Source organism: Siphateles boraxobius, unplaced genomic scaffold, assembly GCF_051911475.1.
Source record: "Siphateles boraxobius isolate OS27281-9 unplaced genomic scaffold, OSU_SipBor_1 31, whole genome shotgun sequence".
NCBI classification, from domain to species: Eukaryota; Metazoa; Chordata; class Actinopteri; order Cypriniformes; family Leuciscidae; genus Siphateles; species Siphateles boraxobius.
In genome coordinates this window covers 19057501-19082072 of record NW_027508931.1, presented here as the reverse complement: position 1 = coordinate 19082072, position 24572 = coordinate 19057501, and the positions used below count along the sequence as shown (strand labels likewise).

General features: G+C 47.0%; 3 long non-coding RNA genes across 3 annotated transcripts in view; 2 read left to right on the top strand and 1 right to left on the bottom strand.

The window, feature by feature from the left end:
- Nucleotides 1–24572, top strand: part of LOC143697014 (uncharacterized) — a 480539-nt gene that overhangs the window by 183378 nt on the left and 272589 nt on the right. The gene's annotated exons all lie outside the window — the stretch shown is intronic.
- The window catches only part of LOC143697031 (uncharacterized), a 125074-nt gene that overhangs the window by 63468 nt on the left and 37034 nt on the right, over nt 1–24572 (bottom strand). The gene's annotated exons all lie outside the window — the stretch shown is intronic.
- On the top strand, nt 9237–11073 carry LOC143697013 (uncharacterized). The gene is made up of 5 exons (XR_013186122.1): nt 9237–9360; nt 9603–9686; nt 9957–10121; nt 10282–10522; nt 10864–11073. It is a non-coding gene; the product is annotated as an uncharacterized LOC143697013 (long non-coding RNA).

Genomic DNA, 24572 nt, shown 5'->3' with positions numbered 1-24572 from the left:
GATCGGCCAGGGAGGTGCTGTCGCGAGGAGTACTAGTTCGGGGAACCAGGTCCGGTTGGGCCAGTAAGGGGCAACCAGAATGACCTGCTCCTCGTCCTCCCTGACCTTGCGCAAAGTGTGCGCAAGAAGGCTCACTGGGGGAAACGCATACTTGCGGCCCTGCGGCCAGCTGTGCGCCAGAGCATCCGTGCCGAGCGTGCCCTCGGTCAGGGAATAGAACTGGGCGCAATGGGTCGAGTCGTGAGAGGCAAACAGATCTATCTGCGCGTCCCCGAACTGGTCCCAAATCAGCTGAACCGACTGGGGATGGAGTCGCCATTCTCCAGGGAGGGGCTGAAGCCGTGAGAGCTCGTCGGCTGCACAGTTCAGCGCTCCGGGAATGAAGATGGCTCGAAGCGACCTCAGATGCTTCTGACTCCATAGGAGGAGGTGGCGAGCGAGTTGTGACATACGGCGGGAGCGTAGACCACCTTGATGGTTGATGTACGCTACAGTGGCGGTATTGTCTGAGCGGACTAGTACGTGTTGACCCCTGAGCAACGCCCGGAAGCGGTGCAGGGCAAGGCGTACTGCCAACAACTCGAGGCAATTGACATGCCACAGCCGCTGGGGTCCTGTCCAGGAGCCCGCAGCAGCATGTCCATTGCACATGGCGCCCCAGCCCGTGGTGGAGGCATCTGTTGAGACAACAACATGCCGGGAAGCTCGTGCCAGGGGGACACCGGCCCTGAGAAAATCGAGGTTCGACCACGGGGTGAAGAACTGACGGCAGGTCGGAGTAACTGGTACTCGGAACGTGCCGTGTTGCCATGCCCACCTCGGGACTCGGTCGCGAAGCCAAAGCTGAAGCGGTCTCATATGAAGCAATCCGAGCGGCGTGACCGCGGCTGCAGATGCCATATGCCCCAGGAGCCTCTGAAAAAGTTTCAGTGGAACCGCACTCTTGCCCTCGAATTGTCTTAGGCAAGTCAGCAGTGACTGCGCGCGCTCGCTCGTAAGCTGCGCGGACATGGCGACCGAGTCGATGTCCATACCGAGAAAAGAGATCCTCTGCACGGGGCAAAGTTTGCTCTTCTCCCAGTTGACCCGAAGGCCCAGACGGGCTAGGTGCCGGAGCACTAGGTCCCTGTGTTCGCAAACCTGATCTCGAGAGTGAGCTAGGATCAGCCAGTCGTCGATATAACTCAGGATGCGAACCCCTTGCTCTCGAAGGGGAACAAGGGCCGCCTCGACGACCTTCGTGAAGATGCGAGGAGACAGGGCTAGCCCGAAAGGGAGAACCGCGTACTGGTATGCCTGCCCCTCGAAAGCAAACCGGAGGAACGGTCTGTGTCGAGGAAGAATGGAGACATGAAAGTAGGCGTCCTTCAGGTCGATTGCTGCAAACCAATCCTGGGGCCGTATGCATTCGAAAACGCGTTTGGCGGTGAGCATCTTGAACGGCATCCGGTGAAGGGAGCGGTTCAGCACGCGCAAGTCCAGGATTGGCCGTAACCCACCGGTTTTCTTGGGGACAATGAAGTAGGGGCTGTAGAAGCCGGACCTCATCTCGGCTGGAGGGACAGTCTCGATTGCACCCTTCACCAGCAGGGTGGCAATCTCTGCTCTCATGATAGGGGCATTGCCACCGACCAAAGTGGAGCGGACTCCCCTGAAGCGGGGAGGAGACCGTGCGAACTGAATCGCATAGCCGAGCCTGACGGTACGCGCGATCCAGTGGGACAGATGGGGAAGCTCTAGCCAGGCTCCCAGGAACTGAACCAACGGGATCATGCGAGCCACAGGCGTCCCCCCGGAGGGGCAGCGAGGCGGAGTAACTGGCCCAGATGTGGACGGCATAGCGGCCCGGAGAGGGGGCACAGTTAGCAACCGCACCCTGGCAGAGGGGGCCAGGGGAGGACCAGGCTGGTCGTCCCGCGGGGGCCTGCTCTGCCAGGGGTCTGGCGACAGAGGGGGACAGGGGCGAAGCGGTCCGTGGACGGCACGCCGTGTCAACCGCCTCTGGGACAGAGGGGGGCGAGGAGAGCACGGCTTGTGGGCGGCGCTCTGTGTCGCCCGAGAACTCTGTGAGCTCAGGGAAGAGGGGATTGTTTCTGTCTTTAACCACATTAGGGTGCTGCCCACCCGTGGGTGAGCAGCGGGGAGTGGAGAACAAAAGATTCTCCCCCGGCCCTCCACCGGGGGAAGGAGTGGTCCTGCTACCACCTCCTGAGAAACAATCATCATCCCTGAGCAGCCCGTCTCAGGAGCGCCGCTTGGCCCGGCGTTTAGCGGGGGGCGGGGCAGGAAAGGGCTGTGGCGCCTTCTTACGGCTTCCTCCGCGACCGGCCCTGGGTGGAGGCTGCTGCGTGGTCCGGGCGGGAGGGGCGGGAGCCGCAGGAGGGCGCCCTCGGCGGGAAACAGGTCGAGGCGTCTGCCCGGCCGGCAAGGTGGAGGCAGCAGCGGGCCGGCGGGGCAGAATGTGTTTGATGGCCTCGGTCTGTTTCTGGGCAGTTGAAAACTGTTGGGCAAAGTCCTCAACTGCACCGCCGAAGAGGCCGGCCTGGGACAAGGGGGCGTTAAGCAGACGGGTCCGCTCAGCGTCCCGCATGTCAGCCAGGTTCAGCCACAGATGTCGCTCCTGGACCACAGCTGTGGACATCACCAAACCCAGGGAGCGCGCGGTAACCTTCGTCGCCCGGAGAGCAAGGTCGGTCGCGGCGCGCAGCTCATCAAAGAGCCCTGGGTTTGTCCTACCCTCGTGCATGTCTCTGAGCATCTGGGCCAGGTAGACCTGCAGAGTGGCCATAGCATGCAGTGAAGCAGCCGCCTGTCCCGCCGCTCTGTAAGACTTCGCCACCAGGGTCGACGAAAATCTACAGGCTTTGGATGGGTGCTTAGGCTCGCCCCGAGAAGAAGCACTCTGAGGACATAGTTGCATGGCAACAGAGCGTTCAACCGGGGGAAGCCCAGTGTACCCACGGGCAGCTGCCTCATCGAGGGGAGGAAAGGCGGATGAGACCAGCGAGCGGTCCCGAGAAGACAGGGGGGTCTTCCAGGACTTCGAGATCTCATCATGCACATCCGGGAAGAAAGGTATTGGGGTTTGCCGAGGACGAGGGTCGGCGGCCTTACCCAAAAACCAATCGTCCAGCCGCGAGCGCTCAGGACAGGGTGGAGGCCTCCACTCAAGTCCGATGCTCGCGGCTGCCCGGGAAAGCATGGCCGTCATCTCCGGATCAGACTCGAGCACAGCCGTATGCACACCGGAAGGTGGCAGCTGTGACGAGCCCTCACTTCCAGAAGAGTCAAACCCGCCTAGTGATGCTGCAACAGACATGGCATCTTCCTCTGTAGCTTCAACTGAAGCCCGCGGGCCACCAGAGGGTAGACCCGCGGGAATCAGCAGTTCACTAGCGGGCACCGTCATTGAAGAGGGGGGCTGGGGTCGCGGACACATAGTCGGCGCCTTGTTCCAGACCGTAACCCTCAGATCACCCTGGCCACCAGCCGCAGGACGGGGGGTGGATGAGGGGACTCTCACTCTTGCGAGTTCACGGAGTCTCGACCGTAATGACGCGATGGTCATGTTCCCACAGAGAGAACATGAGTCATCCACGAGCGCTGCTCTAGCATGATCAATGCCCAAACATACTATGCAACGCTCGTGGCCATCAGAGTCCGATACCAATCTGCCGCAACCAGAAGTACACGGGCGAGACATCTTTAAAAAGACGTGCCACGTGTAAGCTCTTTTAGTGAGAGAAAACTCAAGTGTTGAAGCACCCGGGGAGAAACGCACGACTGGCAGACCACTGCAACAGATCAGCAGGAAGCACGCTCTCGCCGTAGATCGCCGTCACACCAACACTCGAGGTACTCGTTTGTAAAGCTGACAATTCAGAGATGGCTTGTGGAGAGAAGAATACACTTGGCTCCGAAGCGAAAACATATCTGCTTGCTGCCGGCTTCCTCCTTTTATACCCACGAGGTGGGGCGGAGTTACGCCATGCAAATTCCGCAGACCCATGGCATTTCTTTGCCATTGGCTCGTTTTGTAATACTCGAAGTTGATAGGCTTTCTAAGCGAAACCCCATTCGTCGTCATCCGACGTAACTCGGAGTGACAACGAAAGGGAACACACAATTTAGCATGCACACACAGTTCAAACTTTCTAACTAAATTTTATTTTTTTACTGCTTTATTTTCTCATTTGTTATTGCTGTTCAGTTCATTGAATTTTGATGTTCATGTCATGTATTTTTACTCAATATGTAATATAACTGTCAATTTCTGTTAATTTTTGTTCTGTTACAGTTAGTAACTGAAATGTTGATTATAATTATAGAATTATATTAAAAACAGATGATTGAAATAAATGATAAAATCTAAAGACTCTAACATTTTGTTCAGGTTTGATTCTAATCATAATGTAACATTATTGAAAAACTTTTTTCAGTACAAAAAATTATAAACTTTTTATAAATTACTACTTTTTTTGTTTTTTTGTTATAATTGTGATTTTATAATATTTAGATATGAATCCAACTTGTGAAAATATATATTTCAGTTAGTCAAATAGCAAATAGCATATTGTGGAGCTCTATAGCCATCTAGTGGTTAAAGTGATTTTTTTTTATTTTAAAACGACATTTTCCAAAAAATGGCCAAAATGTTTTACATTAAACCATGTAAAATTATCCATGTTATCCCCATGAATGAAAGTTTGAAATCTGGGTCTTTTACAAAGTGGATATTACATAAAATAATGTTTTTTTATATATATAATTAAATATTTATTTATAGAAATTTATAAAAAATCATAAATCCTCCAAAAACTGCACAAATGTTGAGTGAAAACATTAATAAACAAAGTAAAATTACATTTGTAAAAAAAAAAAAAAAAACTATTATTCTGTTACAAAATGCAGTGTTATTGTCTGGGGTCCCTGGAGACCCCAAAGGTAACGAGTGTAGACACAATTTTAGATAATCAGAGGGTTAAATGAATTAAAGTCTTAAATTAACTTAAAAAGTGGTTAGAGAATGAGGCGCGTGTGAGATCAACGTCTCTGTCTGCAGCTCTTAAAGTAAAAGCAGCCACTAATTCTGTCTGTTAGTAAAGTTAATCAAAGAACAAAGGTAACAGAGAAAATTACTGACTGCTCTTGACTAAAGTACTTTTGTAGCTTTAGTAAGGATTAGTAAATATTTAATTTATAATTTATGCAGTGCAGACTATTTGATATCTTTAATCAATCTCTGTATATGTCTCACCTGTTAGACAGGTAGGAAGGGCAAAGATCAATATGAATTTTTTAAATATTTATTAGGCTAAAAAAATATAACAACTTTTAATTTAAGTGCACTTCAAAGTTGTAATATTTTTGAAGCCTAATAAATGTTAAAAATGTATATCTTTCAATTACACTGTAATGTTGAATGGCTATTATTAATGTTTAAAAGACATCAGTTGCTGTATTAGTATCAGTGATACAGGCCTTCATTCATAAAAGATGCCATTAAACAAGCATTTATGTCACAGTTAATGGGTTCACTGACTCATTTTCTCAGTGTGTGTGGGTGTGCTTGTGTCTGTTGATTGCTGCTGATGAGCTAATCAATGCCAGTTGAGGCTAATCAGCCCTGCTATTTAATGCCTGTGCAATCCGTCCTGTGTTGTCAGATCGTTTGGTGTTATCCTGTTGTGTTTGAGTTTCCCTGGTCTTGTGCTGCGTCTCCTGTGGATTTTTCTGTTCCATTCTCTGTGGATTGGTCGTCAGCTGGATTAGTCTTGGAGGACACGGTTCCCCATTACATCCCCTCGCTACCAATAGAAACTTTGCATCTGCACATGCTTCACCTGATTCTTACTTTCAATCTTATCTGGACTCTTCATAATAAAATTGTTATATTTCACACTCACTACTTAATCCTCCTTTATTTTGACAGAACGATCTGACTACACTATGGATTCAGTGAGTGCATCGGATCTATGGAAATGTTTGTATAGCAACAATGCTCGCATGGACCATCAAGATGAACAGATTGTAGCGCTGGGTCGGGCCGTGCAAGCATTGGTAGCGCAGGTGTCTGAACTCACAACCCAACAACAATTGAGAACTGAAGCAAGATAGCCCACTGCACCACCCCCGCCACCAGTTCCCCTGACTCCAATGAACATCAGTCAGTAGCACATCAGAACTAGTTACATGAAATGCACTCAAGTTTTTTGCTCCTGTCATTCTACAGCTGGGTTTTATGTCGCCATGCTGTACACATGCATTATTTTTGATATGTAATTTGTTATGTCAATAGTGACGATTTTCTAGTAGGAGTGGGACCACTGGCTGAGGATAAAGCTTTGGGTGCTTTGGAAGACAGGTATATGTGTAAAAGTAGACATTACACTATTACCGCTATAAGTCATTTTGTTTTATTGTACATCGTCTCATTGTCTATGTACTCATACTTGCTTTGTGTTTAGTATGAATTCCATGGAGCTTGTGGATGGCTCTCTACTAGTGGATTAACAACAGGCAAACAGCCTTCAGAACAGTGTGTAAGTGGAACACATCATCATGTTATGATTACATATTTTAGTGTGGAAGTGACATTTTTTTGTTGTCTTTTGTAGAATTGAATTGGCAGACAAAACGGCTTCAGACTTTTCTGATATTGACTATGTCCCACCAATCTGTGTGCGATATGTATTGCTGTAATTTATTGGCAAGTTTTGTCAAACATTCACAAATGTAGAAATTTTCAGTATGTCCTCTGTAATTGAAAATTTGTATGTGTATTTGTGTATATTTTTTGCCACACAGAGCTGCTAGTGCATTACAGGATGTCATTGACAGACTCCCCATTATTGGGATTGGGGAAACTATACTGGACATACATGACCGTGGAGATGCGCCAGGCCATTAGCCAGATGTGCCAGATAACCCAGAGCAGCTACCAGTCTCTGACATGCCCACCTTCCCAGGCCCAGAGACCGTCATTTCTGAAGATAACCTCATAGACCCGCCTGCTTGCATCACTTACAAAAGCAGCTTGATGCAAACGGCCACTTCCCTCCAGCTGCCCATCAAGAAGTGCATTACATTGACCACCACACAGGTAGTGAATGTAACGGCGTTCCACCTTTTCAGGTGAAACTTCATTCAAGGGGTACTGCAGCCATTGTAGAGTGGGTGAGTTTACATTACTGATTTAATCTTCCAGCCTTACAAATGCTTGTACTACTCACAGAGCCAAGAGATGTTGCCCTTTGATAAATCCATAAGGAACTCAGAAATGACATTCTACCTTCTATGACCCCACTCATTACATACTGCACTTATGCCTACATCTCTTTCATCAGTTATGACGGCCTGCACATCAGCTCGATGAATGAATACATGGAATGACAGCTTGTACATACTAACCAAATGGAAATTATAGCCTGTATTTAGCATGTAAATTAAGGGTGTGCTGACAAACTCTTATTGATCATACCTCCTTGTACACAATGTAATTCTCCTGGTATTCTAGGTAGTATTTTCTTATCTCGCCTACTAACATCTATTTTCCTATTTCTCTCTCCTATTACTGCACTGTCACAGAGTGAGGTACCAAAAACTTCAATCATTCATTTTATAATAGATTATTGAGATTGAAATGTAAAAAGTTGAATAAATAGTTCAGCATCCCTGGTTAAGCATTATTGCTAAAAGAGTGTTGTCTTCTCATTTACAGTTGTGCTCATGTAGCCGGTTCGCGTTTCTTTGCTATTACGACTCGGCTACCCCTTTGCGTTGTGTTGTGTGATGAATAAAGACTGGAATCGAATGGCTGGTTCAGAGGTTCTTTATCTGCATGAGTTGAAAAATGCAGTAATTTATTTGTTGCATTTAATGTAGTGTGTTTTTAATCAGCCTTCTCCTCAGCGGGATTTGAACACCGTCGCTTTCCTAGAGAGGCTAGGAAGGCTTTGAGACCTCGGGCTTGATTTCGATCCTCGGCCGGGGCCCGCGCTGAGGGGGGCGGCGTCCGGTAGAGCGAGAGCGTGGTCTCTGTTCTCGGGCCTGGCGGTGTTGAGAAGCGGTGGCGGCGGTTGGTGCAGGCTGCGGCTGGGAGCTCCGGGCAGGCACTTGTTTAGAGCGACCTGTTGCGGAACTAGAGCGCTTCGGGAGGATGTGCTTCATTGCCTGCGATGTCTTTTGAACCTCTTGGAATCTGTCCGCGAAATCTTTGACGGCAGATCCGAAAAGGCCAGTTGACGAAATAGGCGCATCGAGAAATACAGCCACGGTGAGAGAGGCCATGTTCCGCCCAATGGCCTGTGCAGCTGATTTCGTAGCACGTAGAGCCAGGTCTGTAGCGCTCCGTAAATCCACAACGCTGATCGATTCAGCGCCTTCCTCGTCCATTTTTCGGAGAAGGTCGGCCTGGAAGATCTGCAGGATGGCCATTGTGTGTAGTGCTGACGCGGCTTGCCCGGCAGCGGTGTATGCGCGACCGTGAATGGATGACATCACTCGGCAGGCTTTAGATGGTAGCGTTATCTGAGCTCGCCATCCAGCAGAGGGCGGGCAGAGATGGGAAGCTACTGCTGCTTCCACTGGGGGAAGAGAAAGGTATTCTGTCTTTCGCAACGTCCACAGTGCAGAATGAAGCAGAGGTACGCACCCTGGCCGAGAGGGGGGCGTTCCAGGACCTCGCGACTTCTTTGTGAAGTTCAGGAAGAAAAGGGGCGGGTCTGGTTGACAAACGACAAACCAACCTGAACAGTGTGGTCATAGAGAAGCACGCCTTTATACAGACATTTGACCAGCTTCTGGGAGAACTAAACATCACAGAGATTGTCACAGATGCACATATGCAGATTGCATCACTGATGAGTGAGTAATGATTGAACACTTTTATTTTCAAAAAAATATTTACTATGACTGTTGCATTGAATGCTTAGTACAACTGTGACTTTGAGAAAATTGATGAGATTAGAAAATGCAATACCACTGTATCTACAGTAAAAAGAGGAGTACTGTGGGGAAGACAATAGAAATCCAAACATGTGGAGATAACAATGGGAGCAGTTAGTGTGTGATTATGTGTATGTGTATGTTTTTATTTGCAGACCCGGAGAAAGGGAGATCCATTCCTGGGACATCTGGCACGCAGCAAAAAATCTTACCAAGAAACTTCATGCAGTAAGAGTGAAAACAAGTTGACATAAAATAAGTTCGGTACATTTTCTAAGGTAATGACATTGCTAATAGTTTTTCTTTTGTAATTTGTTCACAGGCTGTCAGTCAGCCATACTTGTCTGGATGAAGGACATTGTGAATCATTTTTGGTTTTGTTGCCAGATGGCAGACAATCGAGAGGAGTTCATGGTGAGTATAATGGCCACCAATTGATTTTGTTTGTAATCACTGCACACAGGGCAGGAAGATCTTGCCATTCAGCATGTAAAGTGTCTCATGGATCTCAAACTATTTGCTGTGCTTATGTGAAATTACCACCAATAAAGTATTGGCAGAAATATACAGTCTACTACAGTGATTAGCTCCTGTAGGTGGTGGATGTCTGTCACACAGCATTTGTAATTATACTCAAAATTTATATTTTATTTTAGGGTATGTGGCAAGGGGTCCTTCAGCATGTCTGTGGCGTGCATGAATGGGCCCTTGGTAAATGTCAACATCAGCCACTGGATGCGGTGAGCAGTGCCAAAGACTGCATGCTGTCTCGTTCTGCAGCACATGAGGCACTCTCACTAATTGTGCTCAACAGACGATGGCTGAAGGATGTAGAGAAATTTCTGACATTTAAGTAAAATATAACACCATTGTAACACAAAAATAACATCCTTGCTGTTAGTATTACAATACTATAAATAAATAATCAATATAATGCTTTTACATGATAGGGTTGTATACATCATTTTGCATATAAAGTAATATTGTTTTGTGATTACTTTGCAATACAGGTCAACTTCTGAACTTGAGTCCTTTCAGAATCATCTGCTGATGTATGTTAGCAAGCGGTTTGGCTTCATTCCTCCAGTCTATGAAGCAAGGACCCTCCTCGCTGCACTGGAATACAACCACCACAACCACCGACCAGTACACATCAACCAGAGAGGCGAAGTTTCGTAAGTCATACATACAATTTTTTTTATGTATTTTTGGTTGGTTTGGTTTGGTTGCCTGGGGAATTTTGAGTTCACTGAGAATGGGGTGCCGATCTCACTGAATAGAAAACCACACAGTAAGTTGCAACTGTCAACTAATGTTACATTTCTTGTCTTTCAGACAAAAAAGGATATAAAGCAAAAAGTCTAAACGTTATCGTGTCCACACGGTAAAAGTTGCCAAAGACTACAGCTACATCCCTCAGCTGTAGCGCCAAATTTTGGGGGAACGTTTGAAATCCTCTGGAGGACTCCCGAGAAGAATTCTCAGGCGAGACGACCCACGGACTCTTGGTCTACTTACTGGAGTTGTGCCCCCACCAACAGCTGAACTGGCCCAGGTACAAATCTGCAGAGGACAGGTATGTGGACAACCTGCCTACTGTCACATCTGATTGGTCACAAGGAGTTTGATTACGAGTCATACAACAAAAGACAAAGAGGTCAAGTTTACAAATCTTTACCTGTAATGTCAAGGTGCACTTTTCTTCTAATCTCATAATTTGTGAATTATATGCCACTGCTAGTTAACTTATTCAGATGTTACTTTACTGATGAAATGACACCTTTTTATACTTTATATAAATAGACTTTTTTTCTGCTAATGTATGACCTTCTTATAAATGTAACTGTCATACAGGACTGAGGACTGGTTTGCGGAGATTCTGGATGTAATGCTTCCCTTTTTTCTCTCTCCATATAGGACATGACTTCAACTACCTGACCACTGGGTGCAAGAAAAGAGAGTCCTGAAGTATTTGTCACTGTAGCATTTTTTTATTATTATAAATTGGTATTATAAATACTTATAACATTAACCATTGTAAAAATAAATACTAAACATGCAAATTATAAAAAGTGTAAAGAAAAATCTGTATTTTTTATATCAAAATAAAAGTCTTTCTAATAGAAATTGTTGTTTTTTATGAACACCTCTTTACTTTTCACCTAAATGGGGCTTCTTTGTAACCAACATAATTCAAAAATAGGTAATACACGCATCAGCTATGTATTACCACCCTGTTTCCGGTTCCTAGTCGCCTATGTTGCCAGAATGGTGAATTGACGATATGCAGAGTAGCGATACTCTCGGTTGGCAGACCCTGGGTCCTGCATGTCATTGAGTGCCAGAATGTCATTCCAGGTCTGTCAAGCCAAGCGTAGGATGCCCTCATCCAGACAATAGAGTTCCATATGGGCACTCCTGCTGAGACACTGCTCTGGATCCTTACTGCAGCATTTATTTTCCAGATCTGTCAGCATAAGCCGACCGTTTAGGCAGGTGCACCATGTGGGCTGTCCTCTGTGTTGGATGTTTTCTCCTGGTGTCACTCGCCTTTGGTCCATAATGTCTAGAATAACCCCTGGCATGTGAGTTACCACCATCTGTAGGAGTTCATCCCTCTGTTCCTGTGAGTTGCTGCAGTGTTGTCTGGAAATGGAACAAACAAGAATATGTTTAGAATGGCTACATTCACATTTCAAGTGGGTTTTTACTTTTCACTTTTTATATATTTTAACACTAGTCTACGACTGACGAACCTAGATCTCAGCTGTCCTGTTAGCAGTCAGCATAGCAACCCGGTGTCTGTCCTCTTCCAAAACAGAACCAGCTCCAGCTCTTCCCTGGCCTCTGCCTCTGCCTCTGCCTTTTCCCCTTCCCCTCCCTCTCCTCATCCCCCCTCCACTACCACTGTCACTGCTTTCAGTTAGTAGAGCTTCATAATTGTCTGAATCGGAATCCTGAAATGAAAACAATGAAACCAATGCAATGGCTATTTTTATTGTGGGAAATTACAAGTTTTCAGATATGCTGAAATAAATAATGGTAAACTGTAATGAAATAGCAAGGTAAACTACAACATACATGAGACATGAAATGAATACAAAAGACTGTTCCATGATAACAAAAAGTAGGTGCTTTAGGATGTAAGTTTTATTTTATGTACTAGATCTACTGTCTGAAATTGTTCAGTCTAGTTCACTAACCGTTTTCATTATTATATCATACATTCACATGTTGATACTGCTGATTGTGAAAGATACACGAATAGTTAGTGAAAGGCCTTATGCTAGATAACATCACATGTCGGCTAAATGCAGTCAATGTAACGTTATCATGGTACAAGCATGGATCATTATTTCAACGTCAAGCTGATAAAAGTAGCCTATTGAAGTGCAGTGGGAGTTTACATGAGTTTCCAGAATGTTGTGTGATGCTTTCTCCGGTGTGTTGAAAGTCTCAGTGTGGGCGGTACCATGAGTGCTCGCTCTTGAGTTCGAGCATGCGCACGAGCACGAGCGCTCTTGTAAAAATTGGTTGCAATCTGAAACCTCACCGCTAGAGGCCGCTAAAAAATACATACAGCCCCTTTAACACAAATTTGGGCCAAATATGGACAAACCCAACCATTGGGTTTTTAAAAAATTTAACCCAACGGCTGGGTTTGTCCATATTTGACCCAAAATTTGGGTTGACACAACCTAACATTTTTTAGAGTGTAAGGAGGTCTTCAAAGAGATGTCCGAGTAAATTGTTGGGGTAGTAAATGCCCGTTTTGATGCATTCTAGCTCAATTTCCAGAAGCTGTGACGTCGCACGCTGAGCTACAGGCCCGGGTGGCTAACCAGGAGTCGGAACCTACCGAATTTGTCTCCAGGCTGATTCCTCAATTGCTCAGGGAAGAGCATTTCCATTACCCGGTAAAAGTGGATAGAGCGCATTGTTCTCTCCAGCATAAACCTGCCATTGTATTGTACCGCATATTGTATTTGCTCGCATCAACCATTTCCAAAAGAAGGAGCTGCTTCTGCGCTGTGGGAGAATGCAACCACTGGAATACAAGGGTAAAAGGGTCCTGGGGGCGTATTACAGAAACTAGCATCCCAGATAGCTTAGAAGAACTCAATATTGTGACAGGAACTTGTGACTCTCTCTTTTCCAGCACTTTAGACACAGATGCTCCTTTGCGCTTAAAGAAGATTAAAGAAAATAGTCCTACGCCGTGGTACAATGAGCACACTCGGGCCCTTAAGAGAGCAGCAAGAAAAATGGAGCGTAGCTGGAAGAAAACAAAATTAGCCAGTTTTTTGTGTGGAGAGAGAGCATGATTGCGTACAGAAAGGCCTTGAAAACGGCTAGATCTGCTTATTTTTTGACTCCCTTACAAGAAAACAAACACAACCCTAGGTATTTATTTGATATTTAATTATTTAAAATATTTAATTCATTTTATAACTGTATCATTTATCTCTTTTAATTCCTTTTATAACTGTAATTGTCCTTGCTTTTATTCTGTGATGATTTTAATTCCTTTCTGCGTAAAGCACTTTGAATTGCCATAGTGTATGAAATGTGCTATATAAATAAACTTGCCTTGCCTTGATATTGCCTATGTTGCGAACTATTTTCTTATAAAAGTTTAGGAACTCAGAAGTGAAGAACCAGGAGACTCGGGGTTGTATCTTTTAAGCAGGATTCTTTATTTGCTGTAGTCTGCTTCGTCCAAAATCTTAACCAAGTCTAACTCAATAGCTAAAAACACAGTGTTTATATCTTTAAAGGGGGATGAGTTACATAGAGGTGAACAAAGCATGTAAATGTAGTACAGAAGTCAGCTTGTTACCGGTCCTAATCCAATCAGCATAACAGTGTCATGTATAGATGGTAATCCAATCAGCCTGATTGTATCACCTACCTTCACATTATCATAGAGCTTAATTGCCAGGCAGTGCATAAAGACAAAAGGTGATGGTCTCAGTGCTCTGATCAATTTAACTTACAATAGAGAGAACAGGACTGGCAATGAATCTCTTGCTGATGATTCTGCTTCAAATACTAAATTCAGTCTACTAAACTTTCTCAGTTTATATGCTATTGTATTGGAACCTAAATTAAAACATTTAATAAATTTGTAACACTACATTTCAACCTCTGAGAGTTCTAATAACTCTCACATTATATACAAATTTAAACACTTAAAAATTCATTCTTGTAACTTGTGATTTTTACAGGCACATAACGCATGTTCTGTGTGTGCTTTTCTGTAATTGCATGCTGACACAGAAAACAAACATGCAATTTTAGGGCCCCGTGACGTTCCTACGGGTAATAGTCTTTTCTGGTAGGAACTGTGGTTTTCTCGTGAGAGGTGTGATTCATATGTTGAATGAAACACTTGATACTGTGGATGCATAGATAGAACAGTAGAACAAGTAGAACAAACAACAACATCATTGCTATTTCCTTTATCCACAGTTTACCTAACAAGTTTCCAAACCATGAAGAATTATCTTCAGTCATCTGGTGTAATTTTGCTGAAAGATCAAGAATGTCTTGTTGGATTTTGTTCAAGTTCTTTGTTGGATCCATTAAAACCGGTGCAGCACTCAGGTCCGATGATGGTGCAGGCTTCTCCTTGCGTTGCTAGAATGTAATCCAAGGCCACTCTGTTCTGTAAGATCATTATCTTGTGCGAAGTGAGAGTGTCTGTGATGTTACTGGTATGACAATCTTGATCATGTTGATGGATGACTGAAGGTTTCGTATGTGAGTTTCTGCGTTGTGTATTTGTTTTTTTCTTTCGTGATAGTTGGTTCGGCAGTGGGTCTAGTCATTTTCTTGAGGTTTTCTTGTGGCTTCATACGCAGATGACGTGGTCGGCGCATATGGGTCCCGGGACAGTCATCAGTGGTACCTGCACAGAGTAAAAAAGAAAACAAAAGACAGGAAAGCAGTATTTGTTCAAAACACTAGGGTTGTAAACTTTTCAGAGTCTGCTAGACAGTAGAGCAGTATTTGTTCAAACACTAGGTTTCTAAACTTTTTCTGAGTCTGCTATTGTTGTTCCGTCTTTCCCTATTTCTTAATTCCTAAGGAAACAGTGAGGTAAGGATGGACTAGGATAGGGAAGGCCTATGAGGAAATCTTCACCGCAGAGTTTGACTCCGAAGCCTGTTGCGTTCGGTTCTTCTCTGGGCTCCTCACTTTGTTACGTGTCTTATATCCTATCCCTGTAGGTGGGGGAACAACTTTACAGTGTGACAGGTTTTCCTTCCCTGACACAATACTGCAGCTACTGTAATTAACATCACTTGATGTGGTCCGTGCCATTTAGGCTCTAATGGCTTGCAATATTCTAGACACTTCCTTGACTATCCTTTCCTGTGAAGTGTGTACCTTGATCTGCGTGACACAATCATGAGTCATTTCTCCTTCATCCTCTAACACAACTTCAGTCATTGTAGACATCATACATGAGAATGGGTGAGGGTAGTTAACCAATTTCCCCAACGGGATGAGGTGACAAAAGTGACTTTTGCTTGATTCATTATTAGTCACTACATGAGGGCATTTTAAGTTTACAGCCTGACCTAAACTCATTACTGATGAAAGGCCTGTGCTGTAGCATAACATTTAAGGCTGTGAGTTTACTTAACCAGAGTTCCCCAAAGGAAGGGTGAGACAGTCACTTTCCTTTTGTTCTATTAAACAAAAATAAGTCTTTTATCTCTGTTTTAAGTTACTGGGGAAATTAAGCACTCACAGCCCAAATGGTTAACACCTCAACCAGCTGCCCCAGTTTAATGATGAGGGGAGGGGCTGTTTCAGAGTAGCAAGCAGACTGAGTAGAAGTTGAGTAACATTGTTAACTTCTCTAAAGTTCTTTTTGTTTTTTCTACACTCTTTTCTCCAATGTCCCTGCTTACCACAGTAATAACAACTGCCCTCTCTCTTTGGACATTTACGTTTCTGTTGGTTCTCTGTGTTGACCATAAAGGATGCTGCTGCAATTTTTACTCTTGCCTTGACATCAGAGTCTCTTTCCCAAGTAGCTAACCTGTCTGAGTTGTTTTGCAGGGTTCTACTGGACCATGTTAATTCTAAGTAAGGCAATGCATTTCTATGTTCTAACAAAAGACCATGAAACCATGCGCGACCTAGAGGACCATTATCATCTAACACCTTCTCTGAACTGTCAGCAATCCCGCTGTAAGCTGCAGCGGTCTGGCAAAATCTTTCTGTGTACTCACTAACAGTTTCATCCTTCTTTTGTACACAACTAGTGATCTTTGACCAGTCCATGTTTGGTCCAACAATGTTCTTTAACACTCTCAGAACTCCCTCTCTCAATTCGTCTTTTCTGGCATGTTGTAGTTCAGAAGTAACAGCAGACTCAAAACTGTTGAATTCAGATTCAGTTAGAATTTGTGATATTAGCTGCGTGACTTCAGCTAGGGACATATCATAAAGCCGCATCTTTTTGGACAATTCTCTCCTAAACTTTAAAAAAAAATATATATTTGCACTGATGGCAAACTTTCAACAAGTCTCTCAATATCTTTAGGACCTAAAGATGTTTTGACTGCTTGTGGCTGCAGTATGGGGGTTGCAGATTGAATTGGATCAACCCCTTTTCCCGTACTCTGACTTTTGTCTTGCTCCACACACTTCAACTGCATTTTTCATCTTTCATCAATCCAGCATTGACATTGTCCTCTATTCTATCAAAAGACTGTAAATCAGGATAGCTTTCATCTGACTGTTGGTTTTCTGAGTCACATTTGGATTAGGCCTTATGGCCCATTTTTTTATTGAGAGAAGACACTTGAGTGTGCAATTGTTTGCTCTGTTCTTTTAACTTGGCAATACACTGAGCTTGTTCTTGTGCAATGGATAAGCTGAATTCTCTGTGACAACAGATAATGGCTTTCAAATTGTTATTGCGAATACTTGCTCCTAGTATCTTTTTACAATCTTCAATAGACCATACTTTGTCTGGATGAATGCCAAATTTCTTGGTCAAATTCAATTTGACAGGCTCGGTCACTATGGAGTCCATCTAATCCCCTAACAATGACTTGAACTTACTGTCTGTCCATAAAGGAGTAGCAAGACCACCTTTTTCAGTTGTGGGGATTAGTCTAGCATTCCTTCTAAACATTGTTGTGAGTTTTCTTTGTTGCCCACACAAACAGACACTAAAACTTCTCTGATCAAACAGAGGGTACACTCAAAACTGATCAACTATCGTTAACCTTCCTTCAAATTACTAGCACTTTACGCTAATCTTTCCTTCTTACAAGAACAGAAGATAAACAATTCTTCTCTGCTGAAAACAGAGGGTAAACCCATAACTCTCTGACAAAGCAACGAATAACTAGTTCCCTTCCGTTTTCACTCCGAGTTACTTCGGTTGACGACGAAATGGGGTTTCGCTTAGAAAGCCTATCAACTTTGAGTATTACAAAACGAGCCAATGGCAAAGAAATGCCATGGGTCTGTGGAATTTGCATAGCGTATCTCCGCCCTACCTTGTGGGTATAAAAGGAGGACGCCGGCAACATGCAGATATGTTTTCGCTTCGGAGCCAAGTTTATTCTTCTCTCCACAAGCCATCTCTGAATCGTCAGCTTTACAAACGAGTACATCGAGTGTTGGTGTGAAGGCGATCTCCGTCGAGCGCGTGCTTCCTGCTTATCTCTGCAGTGGTTTGTCAGACAGTGCGTGTCTCCCCGTGTGCTTCAACAATTGAGTTTTCTCTCACAAAATGAGCTTGCACGCAGCACGTCTTTTTAAAGACGGCTCGCCCGTGAATTTCAAAAAAAATAAAAAAATGAATGGTGCGGCAGCTTGGTATCGGACTCTGATGGGCACGAGCGTTGTCTAGTATGTTTGGGCTTGATCATGCTAGAGCAGCGCTCGTGGATGACTCATGTTTTCTCCGTGGGAACATGACAATCGCGTCATTAAGGTCGAGACTCTGTGAACTCACATGAGTGAGAGTAGCCTCATCCACCCCCCGATCTTCGCTTGGTGGTCAGGGTGACCTGAGGGTTATCGTCTGGAACAAGGCGCCGACTATGTGTCTGCGACCCCAGCCCCCCTCTTCAATGACGGTGCCCGCTAGTGAACAGGTGATTCCCACGGGTCTACCCTCTGGTGGGCCGTGTGTTTCAATTGAAGCTACCGAGGATGATACTATGTTTGTAGCAGCTTCACAAGGTGGGTTTGATTTTCCTGGAAGTGACGACTCGTGACAGCGGCCACCTTCTGGTGCATACGGCTGTGCCTGAGTCTGATCCGGAGATGACGGCCATGCTTTCCCGGAACGATTGGTTTTTGGGTAAGGCCGCCGACCCTCGTCCACAACAACGGCTGAACGCTCTGTTGCGATGCTATGTGTCCTCAGAGTGCTTCTTCTCGGCGCAATCCTAAGCACCCGTCCGTGGCCTGTAGTTTTTCGTCTACGCTTGTGGCGAGATCCTATAGCGCCACGGGACGGGCAGCCGCCTCACTGCATGCCATGGTCATTCTGCAGGTCTACCTGACCCAGATGCTCATGGACCTGCACGAGGGCGGGACTGACCCAGGGCTCTTCACTGAGCTGCGCGCCGCCACTGACCTTGCTTTCCGAGCGACGAAAGTGGCCGTACGCTCCCTGGGTCGGCCTCTTCGGCGGTGCGGTTGAGGGCTTGCCCAACAGCTCTCAGCCGCCCATGAGCAGACTGACTATGACTCTCTCCCGACGGCCCCGCCGTCCGCTCAGATCCCTCGGTCTGCCCACCGCCGAGGGCACCCCCCCCCCGCGGCCCCCCGCTACACGCCGGGTTAAGCGGCGCTCTTGAGATGAGCTCCTCAGAGATGGGACTCAGTTCTTTCCAGGAGTTGGTTGCAGGACCACTCCTTTCCCCGGTGGAGGGCCGGGGAAGAATCCTTATTTTCCAAAGAACTGACTCTCCCGTCTCAGAGCACACAGAGTTCTCGGACGACACAGAGCGCCGCCCACAAGCCGTGCTCTCCTCGTCCCCCTCTGTCCCAGAGGTGGTTGAAACGGCGTGCCATCCACGGACCACTTCGCCCCTGTCCCCCTCTGTCGCCAGACCCCTGGGCAGAGCACGCTCCCGCAGGACAACCAGCCTGGTCCTCCCCTGGCCCCCTCTGCCTGGGCGCGGTTGCTAACTGTGCCCCCACATCGGGCCGCTATGCCGTCCAGGTCTGGGCCAGTTACTCCGCTTCGCTGCCCCTCCGGGGAGACGCCTGTGGTTCGCATGACCCCGCTGGTTCAGTTCCTGGGAGCCTGGTTAGAGCTTCCCCGTCTGTCCCGCTGGGTCACACGGACCATCAGGCTTGGGTATGCGATTCAGTTCGCACGGTCTCCTCCCCGCTTGGGGAGTCCGCTCCACTTTGGTCGGTGGCTATGCCCCCATCATGAGAGCAGAGATTGCCACCCTGCTGGCGAAGGATGCAATCGAGACTGTCCATCCAGCCGAGATGAGGTCCGGCTTCTACAGCCCCTACTTCATTGTCCCCAAGAAAACCGGTGGGTTACGGCCTATCCTGGACTTGCGTGTGCTGAACCGCTCCTTTCACAGGATGCCGTTCAAGATGCTCACTGCCGAACGCATTTTCGAATGCGTACGGCCCCAGGATTGTTTTGCAGCGATCGACCTGAAGGACGCCTACTTTCATGTCTCCATTCTTCCTCGACACAGACCGTTCCTACGGTTTGCTTTCGAGGGGCAGGCATACCAGTACGCGGTTCTCCCTTTCGGGCTAGCCCTGTCTCCTCGCATCTTCACGAAGGTCGTCGAGGCTGCCCTTGTTCCCCTTCGGGAACACGGGGTTCGCATCCTGAGTTATATCGATGACTGGCTGATTCTAGCTCACTCTCGAGATCAGGTTTGCGAACACAGGGACCTAGTGCTCCGGCACCTAGCTCGTCTGGGCCTTCGGGTCAACTGGAAGAAGAGCAAACTTTGCCCTGTGCAGAGGATCTCGTTTCTCGGTATGGGCATCGACTCGGTCGCCATGTCCGCGCAGCTTATGAGCGAGCGCGCGCAGTCACTGCTGACTTGCCTGAGACATTTCGAGGGCAAGAGTGCGGTTCCACTGAAACTTTTTCAGATGCTCCTGGGGCATATGGCATCTGCAGCCGCGGTCACGCCGCTTGGATTGCTTCATATGAGACCGCTTCACCTTTGGCTTCGCGACCGAGTCCCGAGGTGGGCATGGCAACAAGGCATGCTCCGAGTACCAGTTACTCTGACCTGCCGTCAGTTCTTCACCCGTGGTCGAACCTCAGTTTTCTCAGGGCGGGTGTCCCCCTGGAACGAGCTTCCCGGCATGTTGTTGTCTCAACAGATGCCTCCAACACGGGCTGGGGCGCCATGTGCAATGGATATGCTGCTGCGGGCTCCTGGACAGGACCCCAGCGGCTATGGCATGTCAATAGCCTTGAGTTGTTGGCAGTACGCCTTGCCCTGCACCGCTTCAGGGCGTTGCTCAGGGGTCAACACGTACTAGTCCGATCAGACAATACCGCTACTGTAGCGTACATCACCGTCAAGGTGATCTACGCTCCTGCCGTATGTGACAACTCGCTCATCACCTCCTCCTATGGAGTCAGAAGCATCTGGGGTTGCTTTGAGCCATTTCATTCCCGGAGCGCTGAACTGTGCAGCCGACGAGCTCTCACGGCTTCAGCCCCTCCCTGGAGAATGGCGACTCCATCCCTAGTCGGTTCAGCTGATTTGGGACCAGTTTGGGGACGCAGAGATAGATCTGTTTGCCTCTCACGACTCGCCCCATTGCGCCCAGTTTTATTCCCTGACCGAGGGCACGCTCGGCACGGATGCTCTGGCGCACAGCTGGCCGCAGGGCCGCAAGTATGAGTTTCCCCCAGTGAGCCTTCTTGCGCAGACCTTGCGCAAGGTCAGGGAGGATGAGGAGCAGGTCATTCTGGTTGCGCCCAACCGGACCTGGTTCTCCGAACTAGTACTCCTCGCGACAGCACATCCCTGGCCGATCCCTCTGAGGAAGAACCTTCTTTCTCAGGGACGGGGCACCCTATGGCACCCTCATCCCGATCTTTGGAACCCCCACGTGTGGCTCCTGGATGGGACGAGGCAGGTTTGAGTACCCTACCAACAGCGGTGTGGCTACCATCACTTCCACTAGAGCGTCGTCCACTAGACACGTCTATGCGTTGAAGTGGAACCTCTTCGTCAGCTGGTTCTCTTCTCACCGAGAAGACCCCCGGAGATGCTCGATTAGCGTTGTGCTTTCCTCCCTTCAACAGGGGTTGGAGCGAAGGCTGTCTCCCTCCACCCTGAAGGTCTATGTTGCCGTCATTGCCGCACACCATGACCTCATCGAAGGTAAGTCGGTGGGGAAGCAAGTCCTGGTCATCAGGTTTCCTGAGAGGAGCGAGGAGACTAAATCCGCTTCGCCCTCCTCTCGTTCCCTCTTGGGACCTCTCAGTGGTTCTAACTGCCCTGCAGAGTGCTCCCCTTGAGCCTCTGCAATCAGTCGAACTTAAGTACCTGTCTATGATGACAGCACTCCTCGTTGTACTGGCCTCCATCAAGAGGGTAGGGGACCTGGACGCATTCTCCGTTGACGAAGCGTGCCTGGAAATCGGGCCGGCTTACTCTCACGTGTTCCTGAGACCCCGGCCTGAATACGTGCCCAAGGTTCCCACCACTCCCTTCCGGGACCTGGTGGTGAACCTGCAAGCGCTGCCCCCGGAGGAGGCAGACCCAGCCTTGGCACTGCTCTGTCCAGTCGCGCTCTCCGCGCCTATGTAGACAGAACGCAGTGTTTCAGGACCTCAGACCAGCTCTTTGTCTGTTATGGTGGGAAGCTGAAGGGAAAGGCTCTCTCCAAGCAAAGGTAGTCTCACTGGATAGTGGACGCCATTGCTTTGGCATACCAGCAGCAAGGTCGACCATGCCCCCTTGGTGTGACTGCCCACTCCACCTGGAGTGTGGCGTCCTCTTGGGCTCTAGCGCATGGCGCCTCGCTAACAGACATCTGCAGAGCTGCAGGCTGGGCGACACCTAACACATTCGCCAGATTCTATAATCTCCGAGTGGAGCCAGTGTCCTCTCGTGTACTCGCTTCAACCAGCTAGTACCGGACCCGCTAAGGTGTCTTCGTTTGCTCGCCATTCCACTCCACGGACTGGATACGTGCGATATTCTCCTCAGGTGAGCTTCCCCGGAAGCCCTGAGTTCCTCCAGCACTCCTCACGTTGGCGCCAGTGTCTATTGCCTGCGCGTCGGCTAGGTGCCTCCCGTGTGCATGGTCCATCCCTGAGCGACCCCCACATGTGTATTTCCACTGTAAGCCTCTCTGAGCATGTGTCTTTCCCTCTGCAAGCCACCTTGCCACCCCTTGGGTTGAAATATTCCACCTGCGGCTGGAAACCCCAGTGTTCTCCATATGTTTTCTTCGGGTCATATGTGTATTCTCTAAGTCTCCCAAACCCCCCCCCCCCGCCCTCCGGGTTGGCATTTATTGCGTACTTCCCCTAGCTTGGGATATGCTTCCCAGTGTACCTTGGTATTCCTGTGATAAATGGAGTCCTTCGTCCAGTCTACGACAGGGATCTCGATTTACGCAGGGCACTGGAAGACAGCTGAGAAGGTGGCATGATTAGACTGGTAACCCCATTTCATCGTCATCCGACGAAACTCGGAGTGACAACGAAAGGGAACGCCTTTGGTTACGTATGTAACCCTCGTTCCCTGAGTAGGGAACGGAGACGTTACGTCTGCCTGCCACTTTCCGTTGTACCGCGGGGATCGCCTGAGCTCAGTCTTGGCTCCTCAGCGAAGAAACATATCTGCATGTTGCCGGTGTCCTCCTTTTACACCCACGAGGTAGGGCGGAGATACGCTATGCAAATTCAGCAGACCCATGACATTTCTTTGCCATTGGCTCGTTTTGTAATACTCGAAGTTGATAGGCTTTCTAAGCGAAACCCCATTTCGTCGTCATCCGACGTAGCGTCTCCGTTCCCTACTCAGGGAATGAAGGTTACATACGTAACCAAAGACGTTATGAATACTCATCATAATGTATTCAACCTTCCCTGGCAATCAGAGGAGAAACCACTTTGCTAACACACTTTTAACTGTTGTTAAATTTTCCTGAACCTTCTTCTCAAGCAAAGTAGAAGACAAACTACTGTTAACACGGTTTAAACTGTTAACTGTTGTAACTGTTGTTAAACGTCCCTGGTTGAACAGAGGATTAATCTTCTATGATTACACAAAGGATGTTTCACATTCCCTGGTAAAGCAGAGGATAAGTCTTCCCTAACTTTACAGAGGATAAACCTTCTCTAGCAATGTAGAGGATAACTATTCCATTAAACAACCTTCCCTGATTAGACAGAGGATAAAACACTTCTCTGGCAAAGCAGAGGATAAACAAACTGTTAACACACTGTAGCTGTTGTTAACCTTCCCTGGTTAAACAGAGGATGAATCTTCTCTGACTACACAGAGGATAAATGAATATTAACATGTAATGCTAATCTTCCCTGCCTAAAACAGAGGATAACTTTCATATCTAACAGAAAAACTTTAGAGGATAAACTTAGTTAACCAAACTCTACAGCTGTCTGTTAACCTTTCTCTGGCGGCGCAGAGGAATAACAAATTTGTACTGGTCTTCAGCGGTTCTTTGAATAGAGTGAAACTCACCAAATCGTTTGTTGTACGGAAAGATTCCGTCTGGAAACTCAGTCAGAAAAGTTCATTCTTTGAGATCTTTGTTGAGCTTGGTTCTGGAACTCAGTCAGCTTTGTTGAGATTCAGTTCTGGAACTCAGTCAGCTTTCTTGAGATCTTTGTTGAGATTCAGTTCTGGAACTTAGTCATCTTTGTTGAGATCTTTGTTGAGATTCAGTTCTGGATTCTGGTGAAGTTAATTCTATCCGGGCCACGGCACCATATGTTGTAAACCTTCTTCTTCTTAAGTGTAGAAAAACTCAGAAGCGAAGACCAGGAGACTTGGGAGTATCTTCAGCAGTCATCAAGTCTGACTCAATATCTAAAAACACAGTGTTTTATCCTTCCAAAGGGGGAGGGATTTACATAAAGGGGGGGGGGGGGGGGCAATCTGAACAAAGCATGTAAATGTAAAGTACAGGAATCAGCACTTTACCGGAAGTTCCACAGCCCTGATCTTGTCAGCATAACAGTGTGATTCAAATGTAAATATCCTAATCCAATCAGCCAGACTCTTCACCGACTGGGACAGTGGCTCCGAGAGCCATTAGAACAAAAGGTGAGAGTTTCAGTAATCTACCCGACTGCATCACCCATCTTAATGGCCAGGAAGTGCATACAGACAAAAGCTAATGTCTGACACCTGAATTGCTTGACTTACAATAGAGAGATCAGGACTGGCAATGAATCTCTTACTGATAATTCTGATATCATCATTTATACTTCAAATGCTAAATTCAGTCTACTAAACTTTCTCAGTTTATATACTATTGTATTGGAACCTAAATTAAAACATTTAATAAATTTGTAACACTACACCTACAGTGGATAAATTAAGAAGAAATAAAGCTTCTACTCCTTAAGAGCATAGCAGTAATGACTTTATGAACTT